The sequence below is a fragment of the Neophocaena asiaeorientalis genome, unplaced genomic scaffold, assembly GCF_003031525.2.
Source record: "Neophocaena asiaeorientalis asiaeorientalis breed wild unplaced genomic scaffold, Neophocaena_asiaeorientalis_V1.1 scaffold136, whole genome shotgun sequence".
In the NCBI taxonomy this organism is placed as follows: domain Eukaryota; kingdom Metazoa; phylum Chordata; class Mammalia; order Artiodactyla; family Phocoenidae; genus Neophocaena; species Neophocaena asiaeorientalis.
Genome location: NW_020185333.1, coordinates 288,069 through 314,737, shown reverse-complemented (window position 1 = coordinate 314,737; position 26,669 = coordinate 288,069). Strand labels below are relative to the sequence as shown.

Below are 26,669 nucleotides of genomic sequence, written 5' to 3'. Positions count from 1 at the left end.
AGGCTACACACCATATGATTCCAACTATACAACACTCTGAAAAAGGAAAAATTATGGAGACAGTAAGAAAGATCAGTGGTTGCCAGCAAAGGTTAAGTAAGAAGGCAAGGAGATGAATAGACAAAGCACAGATGACTTTTAGGGCAGTGAAAATATTCTGTATGATATTATGATAGACATATGACATTGTACATTTGTCCAAACCTATATAATGTACAACACTAAAAGTGAACCATAAAGTAAAAAATGGACTTTGGGTGATTATGATGCGTCAGTGTAGGTTACTCTTTGGTAAAAATTGTACTATTCTGGTGAGTGATGTTGATAATGGGGGAGTCTATGCAGTGTGTCGGGGGCAGAAATCTCTGTACCTTCCTCTCAATTTTATGGTAAACCTAAAACTGCTCTAAAAATATAAAGTCTTTAAAAGTAATGTGGTATCCTGGTTGGGATCCTGGAACAGAAAAAGACATTAGGTAAAAACTAAAGAAATCTGAATAAACCATGTACTTTAATTAATAACAATATGTTAATATTGGTTCATTAATTGTGGCAAATGTACCATACTAATATAAAATATTAATAATAGAGAAAAATGGGTGTGGGATACATGAGAACTTTATAGACTATGTTCTCAATTTTTCTGTAAATTTAAAACTGCTCTAAAAAAATAACATCTATTTGAAAATATTCAGCTACAAGCAGTCAATAGGAGTTGTTTTAGGAATGCAAACATAAAAATGAAGACTTGAGGGGGATGACACTATCAGGCTGAATTTAAGTCAGACAGGGGGCAAAATACAGAGTGTTAATAGTACCTTAACACAGGAAAGGCATTTTTTTAATATACAGCTTTGAATGGTTAAAAATCCCCAAATGAGAAATTGAAGAGAATTAAGATTAGAAGCTTTTAAGGAGTAAAATAATTGCCCAGAGTCATAAAGCTAGTTTATGAGAAAGCTGGGACTAAAAAACCCATGACTCCTAATCCTGTGCTCTTTCTACTATGACACATAGGCACAGTAGAACATGTTTGCCTTAAGGCAATAATGTAGTACACTAAAGAAAAAGAAAAGAAAAAGAAAGAAAAAAGCAACAAAATGGAAAATCTTTGAGTCAGACTCAAGTATTCTACCTAGTCTGGCAAGGAAGAGCCACAATTCAAAAACAGCATTAACCAGAAGAGAAAGAAGTAGACTATAGATTTGAAAATAGATGAATCTTCAGAATTAATGGGGAGTGATGACAGGCTTCACTGTTTGTTAGTTTCAGACCTGAGTTTTTGCCTTTAACATAATAATTCAAAATACTTTAAAGCCTGGACTGACCACACTAAATAACATAAAATTATAACCTGTTGAGATAAGGTTAATTTTATGGTTTGTGCCCTGAAATTCCTGAATTCATATATAGTTATAACTGGGCAACAAACCCATCTGTTGGTTAAGGTAATTTATTTAATTTTATTTTTCTAACTGCATTAAATTTTTTTTTATTATAAAAAATTTCAAGCATACAAAAATAGTGTACAATGAATGAATTCTCTTGTACCCATTATATAATTTTAATAATTCACATTTTACCTATTGCTTTCATCTTTTTTTTTTTCCTGTAGTGACTGAACTATTTTAAGATGAAGAACAGAACCATCTTTGGGAAAAGGAAAAAGAAAGGATGGAAGCAATATTTTCAGTCTGTTATTCATTGAGACTTGAACCAAAAAAATTCCAGACTGTAAGGCGAAGAAATACAAGAGTCAAGGATGATAACAGTGAAAATCTCTTAGTAGGATAGCCTAGCTATGCTATTTGACAATTAGTGGACCTATTGCCTATGGGGAAGGAGGGTATTTTAAAGAATTATTTTCCAACTATTTTTAGTTTGACACAAAGAAGTAGGGCCAGAAAGATTGTAAAGCTTCATTGAGATTATACTTTCTAAAGATGGGCTTATCTTTGAGGAACATAAAGATTAATTTCATCATATTTAAATTCACATATCCAATAAGCACCTATAGAAAGAACAGTTTGTACTATTTGCAAAATTTCAGTATTACCAAGTCTCAGTTTATTGTGAAAGCTCGTTTATTTTTATAGTAAAACATTTTATTTCCCGTTAAGTCTCTTTGTGTGCTTGAGAAAGCTTTCTGACTTTTAGATTTTGAAATTTTAAATTAGAATATAAAGTGACTTTGTCAAGTTCAGTGGTCTTTTCCGTAATCTTAATAAAGGTTTCTAGACCTTGGAGAATTCTTCTGCACATTTAAAATCTCACCGAACTTTCCTAACTGTTGAAGGTAGAGACCATTAGAAGCTGGCTATGCAGCAAATATAAGCATATCTAAAACATCTTCATTGAAAAGAACACGTGAAAAATGTCATGCTGAACTGTCTCAATTTTCATCATGAAACAAAAGGCAAAAATTTGCAGGTAGATGATGGGGAAAGAGGAGTTAAAATGAAATAACTAGCAAAGCCCAGCTAAAGTCTTAAAGCATGAATCTAAATATCAAATACACATTCTTTCTCTCAAATTTGGGCCCCTCCGATTGACTTTAGGTTGCAAATCCAATGAACAGAGACTCATTCTTTCCTCTATCTCCATTAGCAAAATGTTAGCATAAAGCTATCTCTTGCTCTCTATTCTCAACTTAAAAATATTTCCTAGGCTTCCCTGGTGGCGCAGTGGTTAGGAATCCGCCTGCCAATGCAGGGGACATGGGTTCGAGCCCTGGTTCAGAAAGATCCCACATGCTGCAGAGCAGCTAGGCCCGTGCGCCACAACTACTGAGCCTGCGCGCCTAGAGCCAGTACTCCGCGACCAGAGAGGCCACTGCAATGAGAGGTCTGTGCACAGCAATGAAGAGTAGCCCCTGCTCACCAAAACTAAAAAAAAAAAAAAAAGAAAGCCCACGAGCAGCAACAAAGACTCAGCGCAGCCAAAAATAAATTTAAAAATAAATTAAAAACAAATTTCCTCAGTCAAAAATATTCCTTCCTATGTTGCATGTAAATTAAGTTAAATTATATCTCTGTACAGTCCTATTTCTCTGAGGATGTCCTTGGTTCTCCACAGATTTTGAGTCATTCAAAAGGTATCACAATCCCATAAGGCCTTTATTTTATGTGCCCTACTTTTCCATATAGTCTAAGTGCCTGCTTTTTCAATAAACATTTGTCTATAAAGACCATTCACACATTGATCCTATTCTTCCTCTTTCTGACCACACATTCCTACAATTGCTATATAGTCTGAGTAATATATTTCTATACCTTATAAGTCCCTCAGTGTCCATCCCCTACTGGCAATCAGCTTTTCACTAGCCTACATTCATACAGCTAGATCACTTTCCAACTATAACTTACTCCTCTAAATTCTGCCTTCTCTACACACTGATTTTCAATATTAAACACCCATTCTTGAGGCAAAACTATATCAGTTAAAAGGTCAGGGCCGAGCAATTTATCTCAAAATTCCAATCGTGAAAAGCATTCATGACTATCTGTTAAGTTCTAACCCTTACTCTTTTCCAGGTGATCACAGGCTAGTTCTGTGTGCTGTGCCATCATACACCTCTCCCTATTGCAGCCACTCCAGGTAAGTGAAGGTTCTTCCCTCTACTTTCTCAAATCTATATCCCCTTAAGATATCTGGTCAGCACACAGTAGAAAAATTAGGAGTCTCATATATCAGCTCTTTGTCACCATCTCTTAATATTTTTGTGGGCACCTGCTTTCATTCCATCCCACAGAAACCTCTTTCGCCTTAACATCTGCCTTCCCCATAATTCAACAAATACTAATACCAAGAATAGCATATTAATAGTTGAATATATTTTAATATGTGACATTAATAAAACATATAATTATTTACCTATCTGATTGCATATTTTTATTTTAAAAATCAAAATAGACACAGAATAGAAAACAGAAGCATTCAAGAACACAAAGGGTTAAGAATGGAGACATTAAACTGTCAAAAGTGTGTCTTTACCAGAAACAGTAAGCAGAATATTTGTCAATCCTCTGACAAATATACCACTATACAAGCTCTGGACATCTGAGAAGGGAAAAAGGCAAATGAGTGAGGGAGGTTCCACCAGCCAAAGCTAAATATGACCTGAGATCTGATGCCACGTCACATATACAATCAACCTATTACTCAAGACCAGTAACTATACATCCAATCTTCCATTTCCAAGACAATTTTACATACTTCTTCGTTATATACTTACATCTTTTGCTCTCTCTCAAGATGGCTTTGATGTTAATGTTTGATCCTCCTGAATAAAAATATTTGGTGCTAAGGCAGAACTGAAGGAAGACTGAGGTATTTAATCATCACAGAATTAGTTCTGTGGAAGGGGCAGCTCAGTGAAGTTTTCACAAGGAAACATTTCTTAGTACTATGGGAATTTACCATCTGAATCCCTAATAAGTGAGCTACCAAGCTATTTAACCTCTTTCAGCCTTTGTTTCCTCATTTGTAAAACGGGGATAACTACCTCATGGAGTTGTAAGGAACCAATGAGTCAAAAAATGTTAAGTACTTAAACACTGTCTGGTATTTAGTGATATTAAAGACAGCTAAAATTGATAATAATAATCCCTGAATGGATGCGATTCCATGGGGTAATTTATATTTAGATCCATAAAAAATTGCTAAAAGCAATGTTAAGTGAATAGTATACACTTTTTATATTTTGTTAAATTAAGAAACTATGATATCAACTTGGAATCCTAAAATAAATAATTGAATCTGGAGTGGTATTCAAATTGAATTAGTTTGAATATTATAAGACTGGCATTACATTTTGTTGGTTTTTTGCTTTTAAGTTTCATAGGCTGGCATCATTAACAAACTGTAAGCCAAAATAAGCAGTTACTGTAAGAAATGCTTTGGATAAACTTGAAGATATTAAAAAAAATGTATTGATAACTAGGTTTTATACATAAAGAATGAAGCATATAAGTTCTAAATTAAAATTTAGCTGGGTGGGGGAGGTTGACATTTAAGGAAAAGGTAGAACTAAAAAGATGAATTCTGGGAGACTCTCCCCACCACACATAAGGACATATTATAATATAAAGCTCTAGTAATTAAGAAAATGTGCTGTTGGCATAGGGATAGTCAAATAAACCAAGATCACAGAAAAGAGAGTCTATAAACAGACCCTCATTTATATGGACTCTTGCTATATGAGAGGTGGCAAGGCAAATTACTGAGGAAAGACAAGAATATAAATTAAACAGAGCTGGAAAATTGTGTATCCCTTTAGAAAGCAACTTAAACTTTCATCTCTACATAACATACAAAAATCAATTCCAGAGTAGGACTTAGTAAAAGAAGATAGAAAAAGCACTAACTGTAAAAGAAAATAATGATAAGTATGACCATATAAAAATTAAGAATTTTCTTTTCATTAGAATACCCTACAGGAAATGAAATGATAAGCTACAAAGCAGAAGAAGAAATAAAATTAGTATCTAGCATATATAAAGAACTCATGCAAATCAATAGAAAAGATCCATAAAAAATTAAAAGAAGAAAATGGGCAAAGGACAGGAACACTGTTTTACAGAAGAGAAAACACACATACATACATGTTCACAGTTTTGGTAAACAAGAAAATGCAAATCAAGACCACAATGAGATATTTTCTTATCCATTCAGGTAGCAAAAATTAATAAATCTGACAATACCACATTTTAAAGAGAATAAGGATCTACAGATATATTTCACACATTGTTGGTGAGAGTGTAAATGGGTGATGCCATTTTGGAAAAAAATTTGACAATCTCTTGCAAAACTGAGCATTTACATACCCTATGATTCAGCAATTCCAAACTCAGTATATTCTGAAAAGAGTACATTGCAAACGTCACCAAGAGACATATACAAGAATGTTTATACCAGCACCATTTGTATTAGCAAAAAGTAGGAGATAACTCAAATGTCCGTTAACAGGAGAAATAATATACTGTGATGATGTTATGAATATAATACAAAATTTAAAATAAATGGTGTGAATTACAGTTACTTACAAAAACATGGATGAATCTTAATAACAATGTTGAGAGCAAAAAAAAGCATATTCTAGGAGACACAGTATTATATTAATATATTATTTAGTCACACATTTATAAGTGGTATAGCTATATATATTATTTTTTGAAAAAATAATGGAATAATAAACACAAAATTCAGAATGCTGGCTACCTCTGGTTAGGGGAGTGTTGATAAGAGTAGGAGAAGAACATATAGATAGATGTAAATTATTGTTAATGTTCTAATTCTTTGGTTGGGTCTTGGGTTTACAGGTATTTATTTTGATTAAAAAGAACAAATGAATGAAAGAATGAAATAAAAACAAAAGAGGATAATAAATTGTACAATGATTATGAACCATATCATAATTAACCAATTCTGTGCACCTGAAGTCAATTTTTTTTAAATGGCAAATTCTTTAGCAGTGTTTCTCAAATTTTAATGTATGTATGAATGACTTGTGATCTTATTAAAATAAAGATGATGATTCATTAGGTCTGGGATGGGGTTTGAGATTCTGCTTTCTAAGCTCCCAGGTGATGTGGATGTTGCTGATTTCACAGACCGTAATCTATACCATCCACTGATTTCCAAACAAGAGGTCCAAGGGACGCTAAAAAGATTTATACTGTTTAAGGCAATAATAAATATAAAGCCTTAAATGTAAAAGTTTAAACAAATAAGCATTTTTATTTGGTCAAGTTAAAACTTAATTTAAAAAAAAATAGAAAAAATAAAAACAACCATGGTTTTAAGACTGAACATCAGTGACTCAAGAAATTCAGATACTTGGAAAGATAAACCAAGTAAACTAACCTGACCACTGAATGGGATAATAGGTGCCATATTTTGGAAAGCTGATTACAGTGTTAAGAAATAATGATTTGGTATCACTTATATGTGGGATCTAAAAAAATGATACAAAATAACTTATTTACAAAACAGACTCACAGACATAGAAAACAAATTTATGGTTAGCAAAGGGGAAAGGAAGGAGGGACAAATTAGGAGTTTGGGATTAACAGCTACACACTTCTATATGTAAAACAGATAAACAACAAGGACCTACTGTATAGCACAGGGAAGTATTAATAACCCATAATGGAAAAGAATATGAAAAAAAATTATACATTTATATATTGAATATATGTGTGTGTATGTATAACTGAATCACTTTGCTGTACACCTGAAACTAACAGAACACTGTAAATCAACTATACTTCAATTTTTAAAAAAAAAGAAATGATGATTTTGTTTCAGTCCATTCCAAAATGAAGAGGAAGATACTGATAAAAGATACTGGAATTCAGGATTTACTTAGAAGTGAAAGAAACTTCTTTCCTGAGAAAGAAGAAACTGAAAGAATATTAAGAATTAAGAATTAAGGTATGATATTCAATACTCTGTAATGACCTATATGGGAACAGAATCTAAAAAAGGGTGGATATATGTAAATGTATAACTGACTCACTTTGCTGTACAGCAGAAACTAACACAACAGTGTAAATCAACTATACTCCAATAAAAAAATTTAATTTAGAATAAAGAATTAAGAGATGATCACTTTGGTTTCTTAAGACTGAGATTAACAGATTACTTGAAGATTTCCTTGCAACTTCCTATCAAACTGCAACTTGCATTTGAGCGAGTAATCTTTGGTGGTTAGAAATTTTCTTGAGTGGAGACAGAGAAGAACAGAATTAAAAGATGACTGGCAATGACATATACATCTAAGTATGCATAAAGAGTATTCTAAAAACTCTTTCTGCTCTAGTAACACTAGTATTGCTAGACAAAAGTGAAGAGATATTTTTAAAAATATATGTCACAATTGCTGCTAATTTCATATTTGATAAGATAAGCAAAATGCAAATAGAAAATGCAAATATATTGATTAGAATGACTTCATTAAGTGAAATATATCAAAAAGAACTAATTCAGGTAGTTTTTACTAATAGACTTGAATAAGGTCTATTTAAAGAAATGCAGAGAAAGATTGATGTCTTTTAAGATCTATCTTTTCAACTTTCTTATAACATTGTCTCCACTACTGGAAGAATAGCAGAGAAACTAACTGAAGGAAATTAGACTAGTGAAATAGTGAGAATATTTATGCAAAAGTCAAAGCCAAATTATTGGGGCAAGAAAATTTTAAAATGAGAATGTATTCTTGGAAAGAGTCAGGTATAATTTATTGAGACTTAGAGAAACAACATTTTTTTCAAAACAGAATCTAGGTATCTTTAATAGTATTGTATAGTCTCTATAGTATTAAGATTATAACTGTTTCTTTAATAAAATAATGTAAATGTTTTTACTCTTTTGTAGTCTTAGTTTCAACCAACAAATCATAATGTAGGTATTTCTTGATAGTCGCACACACACCCAAAATCTGCCAATGGCACATCTGGTGTCTGGTTACTAAAAGATGATAAAGATTTTACTATTTAAAGTATTCATGCTATAGTCACTATTAACTGCAGCTATAAATTACAAGTAGAGGATTTCTAATGAAATATAACAACAGATTACACCACTGTGTTTAGCTGTCCAAGGCCATTTATTAAGTCAAAACACAACACAACATTATTATCATGTCCAGATGAGATGAAGGCCCAGACTTCCCACAAAACATTAATATCTCTATACTAGAACAGAGGACATCAGGAGATATACCTAAATAAAGAATTTTCCTCAATGACCAGCAAAACAAAGAAATTCTGGAGACTCTTTTAAACTTTAAGCAATTAAATGTATTCACACCTTCCATAGATCCCAGTTTTGTCTATCTGAGGCTTTGATAGCTTCATCAGTAATACATTCTATTACTGATATGTCAAGAGGCTTAATATCAAACATGCAACTTGAAATACATGTATATATATACAAAATATATGTCCATTAAGTGTAAAAAATGGCTGCCTTCAGATTTTTATTATCATCATCATTCTTTGCACAATGAATTATGTTTTTCAAAGCACTTAAACATTTATTACTTCACTTGATCCTCAAAGACTGTGTGAAATAAGTGATGAAAATACACTATTTTAAAGATTAAGATTCTGAGACACAGGAGTCAAATGATTTGCATGAAATCATGACTTCTAGTCTTATTTTTAAACACCCTTGAATGCTTTCATTTCTACACTTTATAACCTTGGTAAAATCATTACTGTACTTAAAATCTATTATGTCAATCAGCAAGTATTTATTTATTAAGCAATTTCTATGTGCAATTCTTCCATTCATTCATTATTGTTGTTATAATTAATTTGTGAAGTGACAGTGGTAATATTAGAAATATTTTATAACTGACACAGAAGGTACCAATCAAAGAAAATGAACACTGAACAAAGTGAAACATACCACCTAACTTTTACTAAGGGATATCAGCTGCATGTCAGCCCTAACATGGGAATGATCCATGTAATTTGATTTGATCTCAAACTATAAATCATTAAGTTTATTTGGCCTGAAATGCTAGACAGTTATCTAAGGACTTTTTAGAACATGTAGAAAATCCTAGTAGCATGTGATACAAAATTAAATAAACAGCAAATGTAAAGGAATAAAAAAATCCCTTGGTACCAATATTGAAAAATATGAAATCATTACCATCAAAAGTAGCCATAATATTTTTAAACACTTTAATTTGACTTCTTAATACATATACAGCCAAATGTACTTAATTTTATTAAAAAGCATAAGTAGGATTTTGAACATGTTTTTAGTGCAATTATTCTTTTCCTTTTATTGCTTGGCTCTCTGCTTCTCTCCCTCTATATTTCCTCCCATTCAAAGCAATCCATTTTTACAACATAGTATGCACCCTTTTATATTCTCCCTTTGCAAATAAATAACTCTACTATAAAGCAGATATACACATATAGATATTTACATTTAAAATACATATTCAGGGATTTTGGTCATTATTTTATAAGAATGTAACATCAACACACACTTTTCTATAACTTGCTCTTCTCACTATCAATAACTCCAGAAATTTCTCCAGATCACCTGAGATATCTTTAATTCACATCTTTTAATAACTGCATTACAATCCATGGTATGAATTTCCATTATTTATTAGCATTATCTTATTAATGTTATTACTTCCCCCCCCAAGTTTTACTACTACAAAAAAGCTGTAACAACTTTGAAACCAAAAAATACATATGCCCTTAAATATCAATACTTGTATTTCTATGGGATATATTCCCAAGAATAAAATTGTTCAGTCAAAGGATATAATAGGTGTTACCAGACTGCATTTCAAAAAAGTTAAAGCATAGCACATTTGCACCAGTAACAAGTAAGAGTCCCTTTTTGCCACATCACCGCTGGCAATAAATATTAAACCCATCAGACTAACAGAAGTTTTAAATGCTAAGACACATTACATCACTGTTACTTATACTTGAATTTCCCTAGTCAATTTGAGCATCTTCTCTTATGTTAGCCAATAGAATTTGCTTTACTGTGAATTATCTTTTCCATTTACATTGGGTTGTTTCATAACTTTTTTCTTAGCATTGTCTAAGAGCTCTTGGATATTAACCTTTCATGTTAATAAAAGTAAAATTATAAATCCTTTTCCAAATCTACATTTTTCTAATAACTTTTATTTTTATATAAAAGATTTTTTTTTTTTATGCAATCAACAATGTTAAGTCATTTTAAATTTTTTGCATTTTCACTACTGTTAAAAAATTTTATAGTCTCCTAGATCTTTTTGGCAAGTTTTTTGTTTTGTTTTCATTTAAGCATTTCAGCTTACATGATTTTTGTATAATGTATGAAATGACAATGTACTTCCATTTTTTTCCACAAAATAATCTTTTATGCCAATTCCATTAATTAAATGATTCATGATTTTCAACTAAATTTTCACCTGTTTCAGGATTCTCTAATCTATTTAATGGATCTATTTGTCTATTCCTATGCTATTACCATATTGTTTTGATTATCTGGCTTTGTAATATGTTCTACTATGTATAATGCAAATCCCTCTTCACTGTTCTTTTTCATATTTTCTTGCCTTTTTTTAGCACTTAATCTTCTATGTAATTTAAAAATAACACTGTCTAGCTCAAAAAAGAAAAAAAAAATCCCTGCTAAAAATTTAATTGGAATTGTATTAAATAAATGTATTAACTTTGGGAAAATTAACATTTTGCTATTGTTTTCCCATACAAAAACATAGTTTGTGCATCCTTTAATCATATCTTGTTTTATGTCTTTAAATAGTACCTCTTTTTTACATACAGGTCCTATGTTATTCTCGGTAATTTTATTAATAAGCATTTTATAATTTGTGTTTCTATGGAAAATTAAATAATTTTTTCCTGTTGGGAAAAATGGTTCCTAGATGCCTATTACTTCCAGAGAAAAGTTATCAATTTTCATCTAATTATTTTCTATCCAACTACCTTTTTAATTTATCTTACTAATTTTTCTAGATTTTAAAATTAGAGTTCTAAAAATTTTAGGTCTGATATCAGCCAAAAGACATGTTAAGTTAGTTTCTACAAATGTTAGTGTTATTTATATCTTTGACTATTATATTTGCTGAAGTTCCCTACTCAATGTTAAATAATTATGATAAATAATTACTTGTCTAGTATCTGATATTAATTGAATTTTTAAGATTTAACTATTTCAGGTTATATTTTCTGTTGGCTGTGAATGCAAATATTATATTTAAGCAATCTTACTGAAGATGAACGTATAATTTTTCCCTTTAATTTGGTGATGTAATGAACAATATTGATATATTTCCTGTTGTTGAATCATGCTTGAATTCCTACTTAAAAAGAAAAAAGGAAAATTCTAGGTCCTAGTATATTACTCTTTTAATTCATGCTGATACTATTTGCTAATCTGCATTTTATATAGAAATTTTGCATTTCTTTCATAAGTGAGATTGAACTATAATTTATTTCTGTACAATTTTTATCAGAGTTAGATATTAAATGAAATTAGAAAATATTTCATTATTTTTCAATGGCCTAGCATAATTTAAATTATATCAAAATTAGTTATTTCTTTAAGTTTAAGCGATCACATGTGGTTAGCTTTCTAATTCTTCAGTACTAATAGGTAACCGTTTTCTACTTCTTCTTAGGCCGATATTTATAATTTGCATTAATTTCTTCAGTACTAATAGGTAACCGTTTTCTACTTCTTCTTAGGCCGATATTTATAATTTGCATTTGACTATATGATGTTCTGTTTCTCGGGGGTTTCAAATTTATTTCCAGAGAGTTGCATTAGATTTCTTTTTTTACCTTTCAGTTTTGTCAACTTTTTCATCCCTAACTAGTATCTATTTTTGCTCAATTTCTTGTTTGTAAACTTTATTATTATTAGCATAAAATTCATATAACATAAACTTCACCATTTTAACCATTTTAGAGTATACGCTGTGGTTGCTTTTAGTACATTCAAAAGGTTGTATAAACACCACCAACTATCTAGTTCCAGAACAAGGAAATCCTATACGCATTAAACAGTCACTCCCCATCTTCCCTTCCTCCAGCACTGACAGCCACTAATCTACTTTCTGTCTCTATGGATTTGCCTATTTTGGACATCTCATATAAATGGAATCTTATAATATGTGGCCTTTTGTGTCTGACATCTTTCACTTAGCATAGTGTTTTCATGTTTCATCCATGTTGTAGCATGTATCAGTACGTCATTTCATTTCACGGCTGAATAATACTCTATTGTATGCATACACCACATTTTTATTTATCCATTTATTAGTTGATGGAGAGCTTCTTTGATTTGAGTTTCTTCCACTTTTTGGCTATAATGAATATTGCTGCTATGAACATTTGTGTACAAGTTTTAAGTGAACATATGCTTTCAACTCTCTTCCACTTCAAAATGGAATTACTGGCCTCATTTTCTTTTTTGCTTTTTCACCTTCCCAAGGAGTTTGTGTATTATATTAAGTCTTTTGAAAGAGCCAGCTTTTAGACTGATTTTTTATTACATTTTGTTTTCCTTCATTAATTTCATATTTTAAAAAATTAATTTCCTTTTATTCTCTCTTATATTAGTGTTTATTCTAATTTCTTAAAGTTACTAGATAATCCTTTATTTTCCATCTTAATAATGAAGGCCTTTAAGGCTATCAACTCTACTCCGACAATCTCTTTACCTGTTTTCAATAGGTTTTTACATAAAATATTCTCCTTTTCATTGTTTTCCAAATGACTTCCTCATTATCCAAGAGTTATCTAGGAGTGTTCTCTTTAATTTCTAAATAATTAATAATTTTTGTCACCTTTTAGAAAAACTTCTTAAATTCTAATTATACTAGATTATAATCAGAAGATGTGCCTGCAAAATCTCTGCTTTCTAAAATTTATAAAGTTTTCTTTGCAGCCAAGCACAGAGATGTTTAAAAATATTTCAAGAATATCAGATTCTACAAATATATTGCTTCTGAGTTATAGTATTCCATTTCTCTTAGTCATTGTTTGCATGTGTTTAACAGAGCTGTCTAGACTTTTCCAATAGTTTTTACTTAACATACTTATCTACTATAAATAAGCCTGCTGTATACAGAGTTATGTGGTTATTCTCTTCATAAACTATGCCTTTCATCATTACAGTGTCCCTTTTTGATATCAATGCTGTCACTCATGTTTCTGTTTTCCTTTTGTTTGCCTTTGCCTGATGTCTTTTATGTCCACCATTTTACAAACAACATTTCTTTATAATTTTGACACAGGTGTTTTTCTTGTAATATAATTTGAGTGGCTTATGTTTTTAAATTCAATCTGACATCTGTTTTCTTAATGGGAGAATTTAGTCCATTACATTAAATGGAATAATGTGCCTAATTGTATATCTTCCAAGTACTTATATTTATTTTTAATCTTACATTATTGTTTCCTTATTTCCCTTTTCCGTATTTTTTTGTTTGATCAAGTGGCTCTGCATTCTATTTTCTCCTTGCTGCTATGAAAGTTCTACATGATGTTTTATCATGCTAACCTTCCCTTTCTCTACTCTAATTAACAGATGTATATATATATATTTTTTTCATATATCTATCTTTCTAAGACAAATTTTTCCCCCACCAAGAGGTTGTATCCCCCACCCCTTTCTCCTAAATAAATGAGATCTTTAGGATACATTCACTTTTCTCCTCTTTTCTTCCTCCTCTCATCTCCCACCACTTATTTTCCTCCTTTTTTACATTCCTCCTGTCTACTCCCTCCATCAACTAAGTGTTGATAAGACAGTTTTAGTACATTAAAATTTTTCTTTACATAAGTATGATCCTTTTATTTCAAAAGTCTGAAATTGTCTATTTTATTACACATTTACTAGCCATCTACCTTTATCTCTTAAAGGAAATTATACACACAACACACACACACACAATTATATACAAATGCTCATTATTTACCACTATTTCCTTTCCTTTTCATCTTGAAATCTTTGTCCTGGTTCATTTGTTGTTTGCTTATAATCTATCGTCAGGCATTTTCTTGGATGGGGAATAATAATTATATGTTCTGAGTTCTTGGTTTTCCCTAAATGTATTTCTTTCACCTTGGCTGGCAAATGACAACTTTCTGGGCATTGAGATTCTTGGACTGTAGTAATTTTCCTTTTGCAGTTTGTAGATGTCATTCCACTATCTTCTTGCTTTCTGTGTTACAAATAGGAAGTTCTATGATACTTCGATATTTCTCCTCTTTATAGGAGAAACTTGTTCTTTCTACTTGGGAGTTTATGTTTCAATTTATTTTTAGAGTTCAGAACTGTATCTTTTCTTTCAATCAAGACCATAAATCAATAAACCCTTTTAATCCACAGACTCTGATTTTTCTTACACTCAAGAAATTTTCTTCTATTATTTAATTATACCTCTCCTCCTTCTGTTCTTATTTCTCCCTCTATAATTCCTATTATTCACATTTTGATTTCTAAACTATCCTCCAAGACTCATCCTTTTTATTCAATATTTTCACCGTGTTTTATTTGTGCTAAGTACTTTGATATATTTCTTGCACTTGGTCTTTCAGTTCACTGACTCATGTTTCAACAGTGACCATGTTCTCCGATTTTTCCACTGAGTCGCTCAATTGAGATATGTTTTCCTTAGTATCTGAAATTCTTTTTTGTTCTTTGTTTGAATGTCCTTAAGAGCTCTTAATATATTTCAAAATTCAGGTTTCATTTATTTTTGCCAATAGTACTAGTTGCTTGGAGTATGTACTCTAATTTTCCTGCCTGATCTTCCTCTCTCCCTCACTACTGGCTCCCCTTTGATGGATTGTTATTTTTCATTGATAACTCACTGGAACTCTGGTCTGGTTGTTAGAGTATCCTAAATGGCAGAAGCATAACACTTGGAGAAAAGAAATGTAGACCGTCTACCAGTTCCCTGCCAAGGCATGAGGAGGTAGATCACTGTTGCCCTATCTCTGAATTTCTTTTCAGCCTCAGGGACAGAGAAAACTCAGCCAGCACATTCAGCTACTCTGACTTTTTAGCCTACTGGGGAGACTTGGATACATAAAATAGGCAGATATTAACTTTCTCCCATACTGGTTCACAGACCTCTGAAGCCCAAGCTCTTCTTTACAATGTCTACTGTTTTCTGAACTTCAGTACTATTCTCTAGTTGCTTGCCCAATTGATGGTAGAAGTTTTCAAAGCAGTGTTTCTCTGCCCAAGGTGTAACAGCAATTGTTTACAGATCTCAGTAGCAATTTGATTCAGAAAGACACTCAGGAATTGGAAGTGAAGGGGAAGATGGCCATACATAGGTCACCTTGTTTTCAGAATCCTTAATTTTAAAAATATTGAGAAAGGGGAGAGGTATGTGGGTCTGGGGTTGTCTGGGAGTTCATTATCATTATTTCCAAGAATCAATACTTTCCTCAGAAAGCATATTCTTGAATATACAAAAACAACAATATGCTCTCTTTATGTTCTTAGATACAAATTCCAAAATATACCATAGCTACTAATCACTTGAAGTATGCTTTAATGAGACCCCAGTTTTAATTATCCCAGGACATAATTATCTTTTGTTTTGGAAACAACTTCAAATCAATTTGCTATAGCTTCAGTTAGTAGAGAGACAAACTATGACTTTGGCAGATCATGTAAGTCTCCCACTGTCTAACTAGCAGGTCTTATAAATATGAAAAAGCATGTCAGCTGTTATATAGGAAAGAAACATGCACCCTACACAGTGGTTTACATGACATTACCCTTCATATTGTTCATAGCCCAATTACCGTGTTTGCTTTCTATAAGAGCTAAGGATATAATGTCAATAACATTAAAGTGTTTCATTGGACTGACTTCTAAACAACTTAGATAATAAGGTAAAATAATCTAAAGCTCTGTTTTTTAATTGTGTGAGACTTTATGAACTTATCTTTTTAAGAATTAGGAAGCTCATATAAAATGCTCAAAATCTCATTACAATCTATTAAGTGCAAAAAAAAAAAATACTCTGGACTGTTTGTCCTACTATCCAGATAGGAATCATATAGGATATGAAATTTGGATTTCACCCTTGAATCACTAGGTAATGTAATTCTGTGTACTCTATTCAATACAATATCCTGAATTGATTGCAGTAGATTTGCTTTACCACTGATGGGCGATAACTGATATATTTCTTTTCTGAATCACGGTAAATATAATTTTTTATTGGGACTTCTGCCATGACAGAATTTCATTAAGTATCTAAAAGGATAAAAGATCATGAGCATGTGTAAAAATGTCTGGGTCTTAGAAAAGTACAGAGAAACCCTGTAATAGGTATTAATGATTGTAACAATGCTAAATTTGAACAGTCAAAAGAAAATAAGGAATGAACAGCCTGGTAAGCAAGAATCAAAGTAATCTTTCTAGGACAGCTACAAAAGAGTCTAATGAACATTGAATCCTCCAGTGTGCCAGGTACTGTGCTAAGCACTAAGGCTTCAAAGATTAATAAAATATGGTACTGCCCTTAAGGAGCTACAGTTCAGTGTAGTATAATTCTGAATGCTATCTTTCCTGGGTGATGAATGTCAAAGAATGAATGCACCCCTTTCTGCATAATAAAATTCATCATTACACAAATAATAGATAGAAACAGAGGTATGCATAATACTAAATTACAGAAAAACAGCAACCATTTATTTTTGGCTTTTATACACTCTAGCAATCACTTTATAACAACTGTTGAGACTGTTATGTGAAATACCCGAACCAGAAAGGTCTGGAATCCTGTTCACTTTTCAGCTCAAATCACCCCTTCAACATAATATTGCCTTGTTCTCAACCCTTTGCTAGAACAAGAAAGATTATTGAGAGGGTGAGTTTTCAAAGGTATTTCTCTAAGGGTCAGATATATGAAGGGAAGGGAGGATGCAAACAACATAGTTGTTAAAAAGACTAGATACCACCAGATGTCAAAAGAACGAGAACAAAAGAGTACCAGTGACAATAAACCTAAAGGGGAAAGGTGTCATGAATAAACTGAATGTTGGTTATCTTTCTAACTTCACAGTATATTGTATTAGTGATGTACCAATTTGAAACATACAAAATGATTATTGTAATATATTTCCTAATGCACTAGAAATAAGAGTCTGAAGGAAATAACAGAGATATTGTAATAAGGAAAACTGAAGACACATAAGTGATAGTATAGTTCTTCCATTATTCTTTGACTCCATTCAGACAATCCAACTCTTCCCCACCTCTCTATATATACATAATATAGCTCAACAATGAATATTATCTCTTAAAAACATTTGAAGTCTCCATACCTTGTAGAAAAAGGGTATGAGTATGTATACATGGCATACACATCTGTTTGTATTTGGTTTGATGTCATTAAAATTATTTGAAATAACAAAAAATCACTTTAAAAGCTTATATAATTCCCTTTTCATTAACTCATGCTGGCAATCATAAATATAATCCAAATTCATGTACACTGACTTCACCTGGGCTGATCATTTGAACCGATTACTCTGATAAAAATGCATTTTTCCTATCAAATAAAATTGAACCTTTCTTTCAGTATAGCGACAATTGAAGGAAAAGTTTACATAAGAGAAGTCTACACTCTATTCCACCTTAAGCCTGGTAGAGCCTGGCTCCATGAATGTAGGAAGAGGAGATATCAAAAGCTAAATTACAACATGAAATGAAATAAAATTAAGGTATAATTTGTTTTACCCATCAAATCCTCAGAAAAGCTAGCAGATGTTTTCTTATATTTGAAAACTGGACAGCAGACGGTAACTTGTACTATAAATGCCCCCCAGAAACAGTGATTTCAGAATTGAATGGTACACAGCAAGTACTCAATAAATGACAGCTATTCTCAGGTTTATCACATAGGTTTCTGTGCTAAATTGCATTTCTTTTTAATGCACCTAAACTTACTGCCTAATTCTAAGTTAGTATTGATAATCATGTTTTTTGTGCCAAAACCATAGCAGTCTTTGTATCCCAGACTCTAGGTGGCCCCTATTTAAGCCAGCTGTTGGTTCTGAAACAAATCTAAGGGTGCAAAAAACAAACAATAAATGTTAGGGCCTTCCAAAGTCAGTAGGATTTACCAAAGTTTTGAGTATATTGTGTTTCTGTTCTGCCTTACCCTTTTTTTCTGCATGATCCCGATTCTTGGTTACTCAACCTGTTAGATTTAGGTCTTTTTGACCTCTGCCTTCCCAGTACTGCCAGTATCTAAAGCTCCCTTTGACCTGCTCCTACTCATGATTTCCTCCATCTGCTTTGACATCTGTTACCCAGCTCCACTGTTGTCCATCCAACCAAATCAGGCAGTGGCTACCCAGTCCATCCTCTGTTAAAACCTTCAGATAAATTCCCTCACAGAAGTTGTACTTCTAGACTGAAGAGTTAAATTTTAAAAACAAACTTTACCATAGCAACCATTCCTCCCACTTAAGCTCTTTCACTTTGTGCCTTTCTCTGGAACCTTCTCCAAATCCACTATGCCTTTCTTGAAATAAAATTACCAGTACTAATCAGGGCGAGTACTAAGTAAAAATGGTCCCAGAAGAGAGGCATGATGAGGTGGTGATTAAGAGTTTAGGTTTTCTAGAATTGGACTTGAGTTTGAATTCCCAACTGTTATACACTAGCTGTGTGACTTTGAATAAGTTACTTAACCTTTCTGAGCCTTAGCTTATCTTTAAAAATGACATAATTAAAGTGCCTATCTCATAGGATTATGAAATTAACTGAAAAAAATTCAGATATAACCAATGTCTGGTACAGAGTTAAGTGCTCATACATGTTGGCTACTGTTGTTTAGTACAAGAACAGAATGTATTTTATTTTCTTTCACTATGCTCACAACCAATAATTTTGCCAGTCTTTTTGGTACCAATGCCTTTAGAAAAGGGTCTACATTAATTCCTCAGTACATGTGCTGGGTTTCAGTTAACTTATAGTCTAAAATCAGCTTCCCTTCTAAATATCTCTTAGAATGCTTTTTTCCCCTTATTTGCATGCATTGAAGCACTCATACCACCTTTTTTGCCCTTTGGTTGATCTAAAATTTTTCTTGCCATTTCTCCCAAAAGCTTAGCATTATCTAATATATTGTTGTGTTTGTTGTATATTCCGTCTATGAGGTAATTTATAAAATGTTATGAGCAGTATCAAGAACGATGGATATGTGTATGGAAGGGGAAGGAACCAAGGATTATATAGCTTTCTCCAGACAGCTGTTTCCATTTGTGAATAGGTAAAGGATTTGACGGTTTTGAGCCTCTCACTACCATTCATACTAGCAAAAGGAATGTGAGTCAATTAAAAAGAAACTGAGAGTGAAATTCTAAGTGAAAACTTTGAGGTCATCATTAAATAAATACCTACAGGTAGGTACACACAAATTGCATGCAGTTTGTTTCAGATTCTTCCCACTATTCTTCATCAAAACAGAGTTAACTTTCTTTGTCTATCTTATCAGTCCTCCTATGTAAATCTATCCCCGGATGGATATAATGTAGGATCAAAACTCAAATGCAGCAGTTAAAAATTACCAGTTTTATAAGATCTATATGGAGATGGCTCCTGATTACTCAAAGTATATTTATTTTTTGCTTTAAAAATTAGGCACATAAACCAAGTTTACCTTTTTCTTCGAATATATCTATCTATCCATATATTTTATACAATTAGAAAACAACTCTGAGTTAATTCATTCTATTATTACCTGCTTTCTCCAGTTAAGCAACTTTATGCAGAGTAAAATGCAAAGAATCATGTTTATAAATTCTATTACCAATATATCTACATGAGTGAAGGTGAGCTGGTAAAAATTTATGTAAACTAATAGACATTATAGTTACCAACTATAAAAGATTATCAGTACTTAATATTGTGGCTCTTGTACTACTATGCTATGTTTGAAAGCAAGTATCATTAAAATGAAACTTTTATCCAGGACTGAAAGTAAAAAGCAAAGTCAAATATTTTACATATACTCTTTCCTGGTGCCCCCTGTACATCACATCCAGTCACGTTATCTGAAGCTAAAATAAAGACTCAAGTATCAAAAGAAAGATACTCATATTATTAGAGCTGAAAGGGACGCTGAAGATGAAGGAAGCTAAGGCAGAGATCCAAACAAATTACGTGAAATGCTTAAGATCATACAACTAGTTGCTTGCAACATTATATCAAAAAACAATATTTCCAATCTCTACATCTGAAAATTTTTACAATGTGCAATAAAATGAAAGAATTAAATCAAATATATGAGGGATTGGCTGATAAGTTAGATGTCCCCTCAAGCTAAAAACCATTGGATTTAATGACTTCTACTTACAGGATTTTATATTCCTAGGAAAATAAGTTTAAAATAACATAAAATTGTAAAAACTGACTAGAAGTAAAAACAGCCACAAAGAAAATTTATGCTCTTTCTTAAATCAAAACCATGGAAAAGGATATTCTTTTAATGCCTAAAGGAAGCCAGAGATTTATGGTTGTGTGTACATGTATGGTAGTGGTAGGGTTTGTTTTGTTTTGTATTGTTTCATTTTGTAAACTGTTAGAGGTTCCTTTTGTGATGGTAATTTGTGTCCCAAAAATGGGGGTACAAAGAAAATGAATTTCTGATAATTTATAAAGTACTTAACCATATATAAATAAATAAGTCTCTAGAAACTTACTAATGACAGTCAGTAAGAAAATGGTTGCCAATAATTTCAAAACTAAAAATCCAAGTCTTTTTAATATTGTTTGAATTTAAAATAAAGAACATCTTTTTTTAAAAAAGGTCAAAAGTAATTGAAAAAGAGATTAAATCAATACACTTAATTCTTTAAACTGTGTGTATATTTTTCCTGAAGTGCATATTCATGAGCTGACAGTAGAGACAGGCTGGCTGCTTTGTTTGACTATAGTTCTGTTTACCTCATACTGTCAAGAATGGATTTTGACACTCACAGTATTAATATTGCTATTTTTATTGATATAATTAGCACTGCTATAAATAATTCCTTGGCCTGCCACATCTAAGAATATCATTAAAATCAGCAATATTAGGGCTTCTTTTTCTTATATGATGCCTTAGAAACAGTCTGCTGGCCCAAAGAACCATGGTGACTTCCTGATGTGGAAGTTACTGGGAAAAAAAAGTTGTCTTGTCAATAAAGACTCCTGTTTTGTGTATGACTTCACTAAATAAACTAGTTTATATTTGTTTGAAACTAAAGTTTCTTACCAATCTGCTGTTTCAGTTTCACATCACACCATATTGTACCTAAAACAGGCAATCTGGATTCCCGTTGCTACTTCCCTCCATCCCCACCCCCCCAAATAGCTCAGGAATGGGTTTGAATTATGAGGCTTGAATATATAAAGCAAAAGAATTAAGACACCCAAAATTCAGAATGGGTAGGTGAAAATAAGTGTGCTTGAAGTCACTTGTATAACTGCTAATGGGTGGTCCACTTGTGAGTTTTTAATCATTACATGAAAGCAAAATCAAAACATTTTATCTTGCCTCTAGATCACATCAGCTGCGACAGTAACCTTATCTAAACCTTGAATAGTCTGTTCATAAAACTAAGTGGGATGAAAAACTAAGTGGGGTGACTGACCCAGTGCATATTCAACACAGAATATGAAGGCCAAAACAAAATGACAAGACAATTCAAAACAAGTTTGTGGAAATTTTGGGCTAGTATATTAAACCTTTCTTTGTCTCCATCACTTGACAGATGGTTAGCCTTCATACAGTCTAGTATCTCTGGCAAAGAAATGACTGTGTCTAGCCAATAACACCCCAAATTTTGACTTAAAATGCACTGTACACATACTTACACTTACCTTAAAAATATGAATATTAATTAGTCTTTATTTTATTACTATAGAAATTTGACATGTCAAGATTTTATCTTTTACTCTATGAATACCCCTTTTGAAACTCTCAACTATCTTATTATGTGGATCCAGGGTTCTAACAGCTCTTCACTTTAGATTTCATTCATTTTATGTGCTGCTTAGTAATCATGCTTTAAAAAAACTTCCCAAAATAAATTTTAATCCAAATTATTACAAAATTTACAAAGATTTAATTAGCTTGTATTTCTATGTTGCTCGGAGCAAAGGTTTGGTTAGTAACAGAGTATGTTAAACAAAATCACCTGGGAACTTTGAATGCCTTCCATGTCAACGAACACAAGGCAGGATTGGAATCATTTATCCAGTAATGAAATATGTCTTTATTCAAAAACTGATCATATATAAATACATACTTACATGCACATAAGGACACACTGATCAACCATCCTTACTAGAATTAGGAAAAGTTCTTAATTTTTAACATACTATTAACCATTCTTCCACTTTGCTTTTTAAAAAAGATTTCAGCTAAAACAGTATATTCTATTAGTTACAGTCTCTGCTTTTTGTCCTAAATCTTCCTATTTGTAGCTTTCAGACGCTGCCTGGTCTATACTTAATAGCCACAGGCAATCTCAAAGTTCTCTAAAGTGCATTAATATGTACCCTTTCTAGAATTGATTATGCTACAAATTAGCATAGAGATCTAGTGTAGATATAGATTCAAGCCCTTTACAGCAGGGGATGGGAGGACTGTAGGTAGGAGGATTGTGTGTAAAAAAAAAGAAAAAAAACATGCTACTTAAGAACTGAACTCATACTTGACTAACAAAATAAAACTCACTGTGATAGAGAAAAATAACGAAAAAAAGAACTTGTTATTTGAGAACTATGAGCTAGGTTTTGGAAAGGTGAGACACCCACTACTTGAAGCAACAAACTTAGCTTCAAAATCATATACTCCCTTAACCAGGCACCAAGTTTCCTTCAGTTAGAAACCTAGGATTTTTACACCTACAGACTAAATGATTAAAGTAATACTAATACTCTGTAATGTTCCTCTTGCATTACAAATGGTCTATTAAATCAAAGAAGTGCCAATCAAATGCTTTTGTAGTTTGAAAGGTTTAAATAACAAAGCATTTTTTGCAGGCCTCTCTTTCTCTTTTTAAAGTCACCTATAAATTAATTACAAATTTCCACCTTCTCTTGGTAAAACCACAACTGTAAAAGATTTAGGCACTTGATTTTTCAGACATATTCTTAATACAAATTCTAACTAAACAAATTAAGATATTCTAGTTTATGTTTACTACAATTTGCTAACAAGACAAAAGCTCCACAGGAATTTTACAGTAAATTCCAAGACACAGAATTTTTTTAAATATAAAATAACATTTTATTTATTTCAAAGGCAAGCTTAAAATTACGAAAAAATAAAACCCCTATCTGTTAAAAAGACCTACTGAAACATATGGAGAATATTTCATGACAGTAACAAAGGGTACAAATAATACAGTAAGCTCTTCCTTTCTCATCATTGGCAATTGGTAAAATCTCCCTGCCCCTCGAACTTCTCTAAGCTTTTTAAAATCATATTCCCCCAAATGAGAAAACAGCTAGGTTTTAAAGTTTCATCCAAAACTACCTTCTTCTACCAATCTGAAGTACCCAAAGTGTATGCGACATTAGAATGTAAACTCCACATAGGTAGGTAATTTTATCTCTTGTTCACTTTTACATCCCAAGTATCTAGAACAGTGTCTAGAACAGTTCGATGAATTTAAAAATCCATTTCAGACAAAAAAATCACTTCAGAGAATAAATCAGAGCCCATCAAGCTCCACTTCTGTATTCCAAATGTTTTAAAGAATCTCTTCTTACCACTTATTCTAAGATATTTCAAATACTTTGTAATTAGTTTATAAATTTTAGATCCTTTATAGGAACTTAGTTGTATGTTTTATTGTTCTTCTAAAATGACCTAATTTTTTCTAGGAATTTCAATTTGGTTGGAAGGTCTTCTGAAGACTGACTACTGAGATAAAAGTAATTCATTTAAAATGGCTTTTTCCTTGGATTTTATTCCTATACCAAGTAGTCAAAGTCGTGTTAATTTGACAGCAAGAGCAACTGTATATGTATGGGTCTCAAAGACTTCCTAACTTTACTTAGGACACTGGCATCACATCAACTAGTCGTTCTGAACAATACCCCTCCTCCCCTTCCACACACACACACACACACCAAAATTACAACCCTCACATGTAAGTTGTTCTTTCCTCTAGTACTCCGCTTAAACTCATATTGTCTTTCAGTAGCTAGTTGCTAGTAGCGAATGTACACATTAAGTATACCTGTATTTTCTTGGTATAGTAGTTATTTCAAAATACTGGCATCTTAAATGAACTAAACAAGTAAGCATAAAGAGTTCTTCCTAAAAATGGATAAAATTTGACAATTTTTAGTCTTAAACTTCTTTCTTTAGTCTGTTAAAATTGGGACCTCACCATGAAAGGGCGTATTGCTTTGGAGGCTGGTAGCCAGTTAACTTGTCACCTGATCTTCATAAAAGGTCTTTATTCCACTGGTCTGTGAGATCTGAAATCACAAAACCAAAAATACCCAACTGCTGGACTCACTGAGCAGATAATTATATTTCTAGAAAACTCACTTTTTTTCTTCTCCTCACTGTTTGAGCATGATGTATGCTCAAGGCTAAAATTGAGCTCAATGGAAATCACATCCCCAACCTTAAGAATTAAACCTTGAGCGCTAAGCAATGAGTAATATCAGCAATTCTTCAAGGACAATACCAAAAACTTCCTTGAGAGAAGACTACTTCCAAGAGGGCACAGTGAATGGTATTACCATGCACTATATGTGCATGAACTTTGATACATTTTGATTAAGAATGACAAAGAGCAAACATGGGCATTAAAAAAAATGTAAATTGTTCTTGCTGTTGTTCTTTTCCAAGAAATACAGAAATGCAAATCGTAGCCAAAATTGGACTGGTCAAATTTATACGTGGGGATGTGATGGGGTAGAAGGGTGTATTTTAACGATTCCCAAGCAATAGCAAAGGGTGCATGGGATTAGGAGCAACAGGTAAGAAAGTAAACCATTTATGAATTTGTCGATGGTAACGGATTATTCAATGTGTAAAGCTAGAGAATGTATTTACAAAACGGTCCTTATAATTCATGTTTTAAAACTTTCAATAGCAACAAAAATACTAACTTTAGAACAGAGCTTGCTTGAAAACACTGGGGGAATGAGTGGTCTCTTAATTTTCTTAGCTGAAATTCACACATGACCACGCAGTGAGAAAATTCCACTTGAGCAACATTTTGGTATTTTTAATGGTAAGAAGCAGTTAAGACAATTTTCACATGACTCGAAGATTCACAAATTCAACTTAGCTTGGGCCAATGCTGATGTGAGGACAGTACTTTACCCACGGGCTGCTTCCAAATTACTTCCTGCTTCATTCAGATTTTTACTGGAGAATTGTCATCCTGCTACTGACCCCATTCAACTGGGTTGGGTTAAGAGATCAGCGGATTACCGCGCTAGTTAGGGTAGCTGTACGCCATATTGTGTTTTTCGCGAATGTTTATCGTTTATGTGTGTGCCTAGCATATGTTTGTACAAGTGTTTATCAATACAACTTTTAGAAAATCCCTGCCTCCTGCCTCTTCAGCATCCTTAAAAAGGCTAACAGCTTTAGGAGGGCAGGGCGTGGGGCGTATGGTGGGAGAAGACCAGAAAGCCACACGGACAGTAATGCATTAAACAATGTAAAAGAGAGTGCATTTCTTTTAAACTTTCAAAAAGCTTCCAATCGTTTTCTCTCAGCTATGGAAAAAGCGTAAACATTTTTTAATGTTTCCAAAGGGGCCCAAAGGAGGAGAGAAAGAAGGAAAGCTGTCTTCCCTTCCCATGCCCCCTTCTCTACAGTCGTAGCAGCGAAGCAGGCGGCGGCCGGTAGCTCCGGCGTCTGGAGGGGCGTCCAGCGGCTCTGGGCCAGGACCCCTCCCGCCCCCCAGTTCTCTGAAGACGCTCCAGATACTGCTAGAGCCACGGCAAGCGGGGAAGGGCGAGGAGGGAGGGGGCGGAAGACAAGCGGGCGCCTCTAGTAGCTCCTGAGCCCCGGCTAGTCCCCCTCAGCTCCTCTTCTTGGTAGCGGCAGCTCCAGGCGCGGGGAGTAGAAAGAAGGCAGAAGACACGTTTCCAGCTGCGGGACGCCC

General features: G+C 32.8%; 1 long non-coding RNA gene across 1 annotated transcript in view; it reads right to left on the bottom strand.

Annotated features, from left to right (window-relative positions):
• LOC112393242 (uncharacterized) overlaps positions 1 to 25,022 on the bottom strand; it is a 239,435-nt gene extending 214,413 nt beyond the window's left edge. The window contains exon 1 of the long non-coding RNA XR_003001868.1: positions 24,927 to 25,022. This is a non-coding gene — a long non-coding RNA (uncharacterized LOC112393242). The remainder of the gene's footprint in view (positions 1 to 24,926) is intronic.
• Positions 25,023 to 26,669: the final 1,647 nt, after the last annotated feature.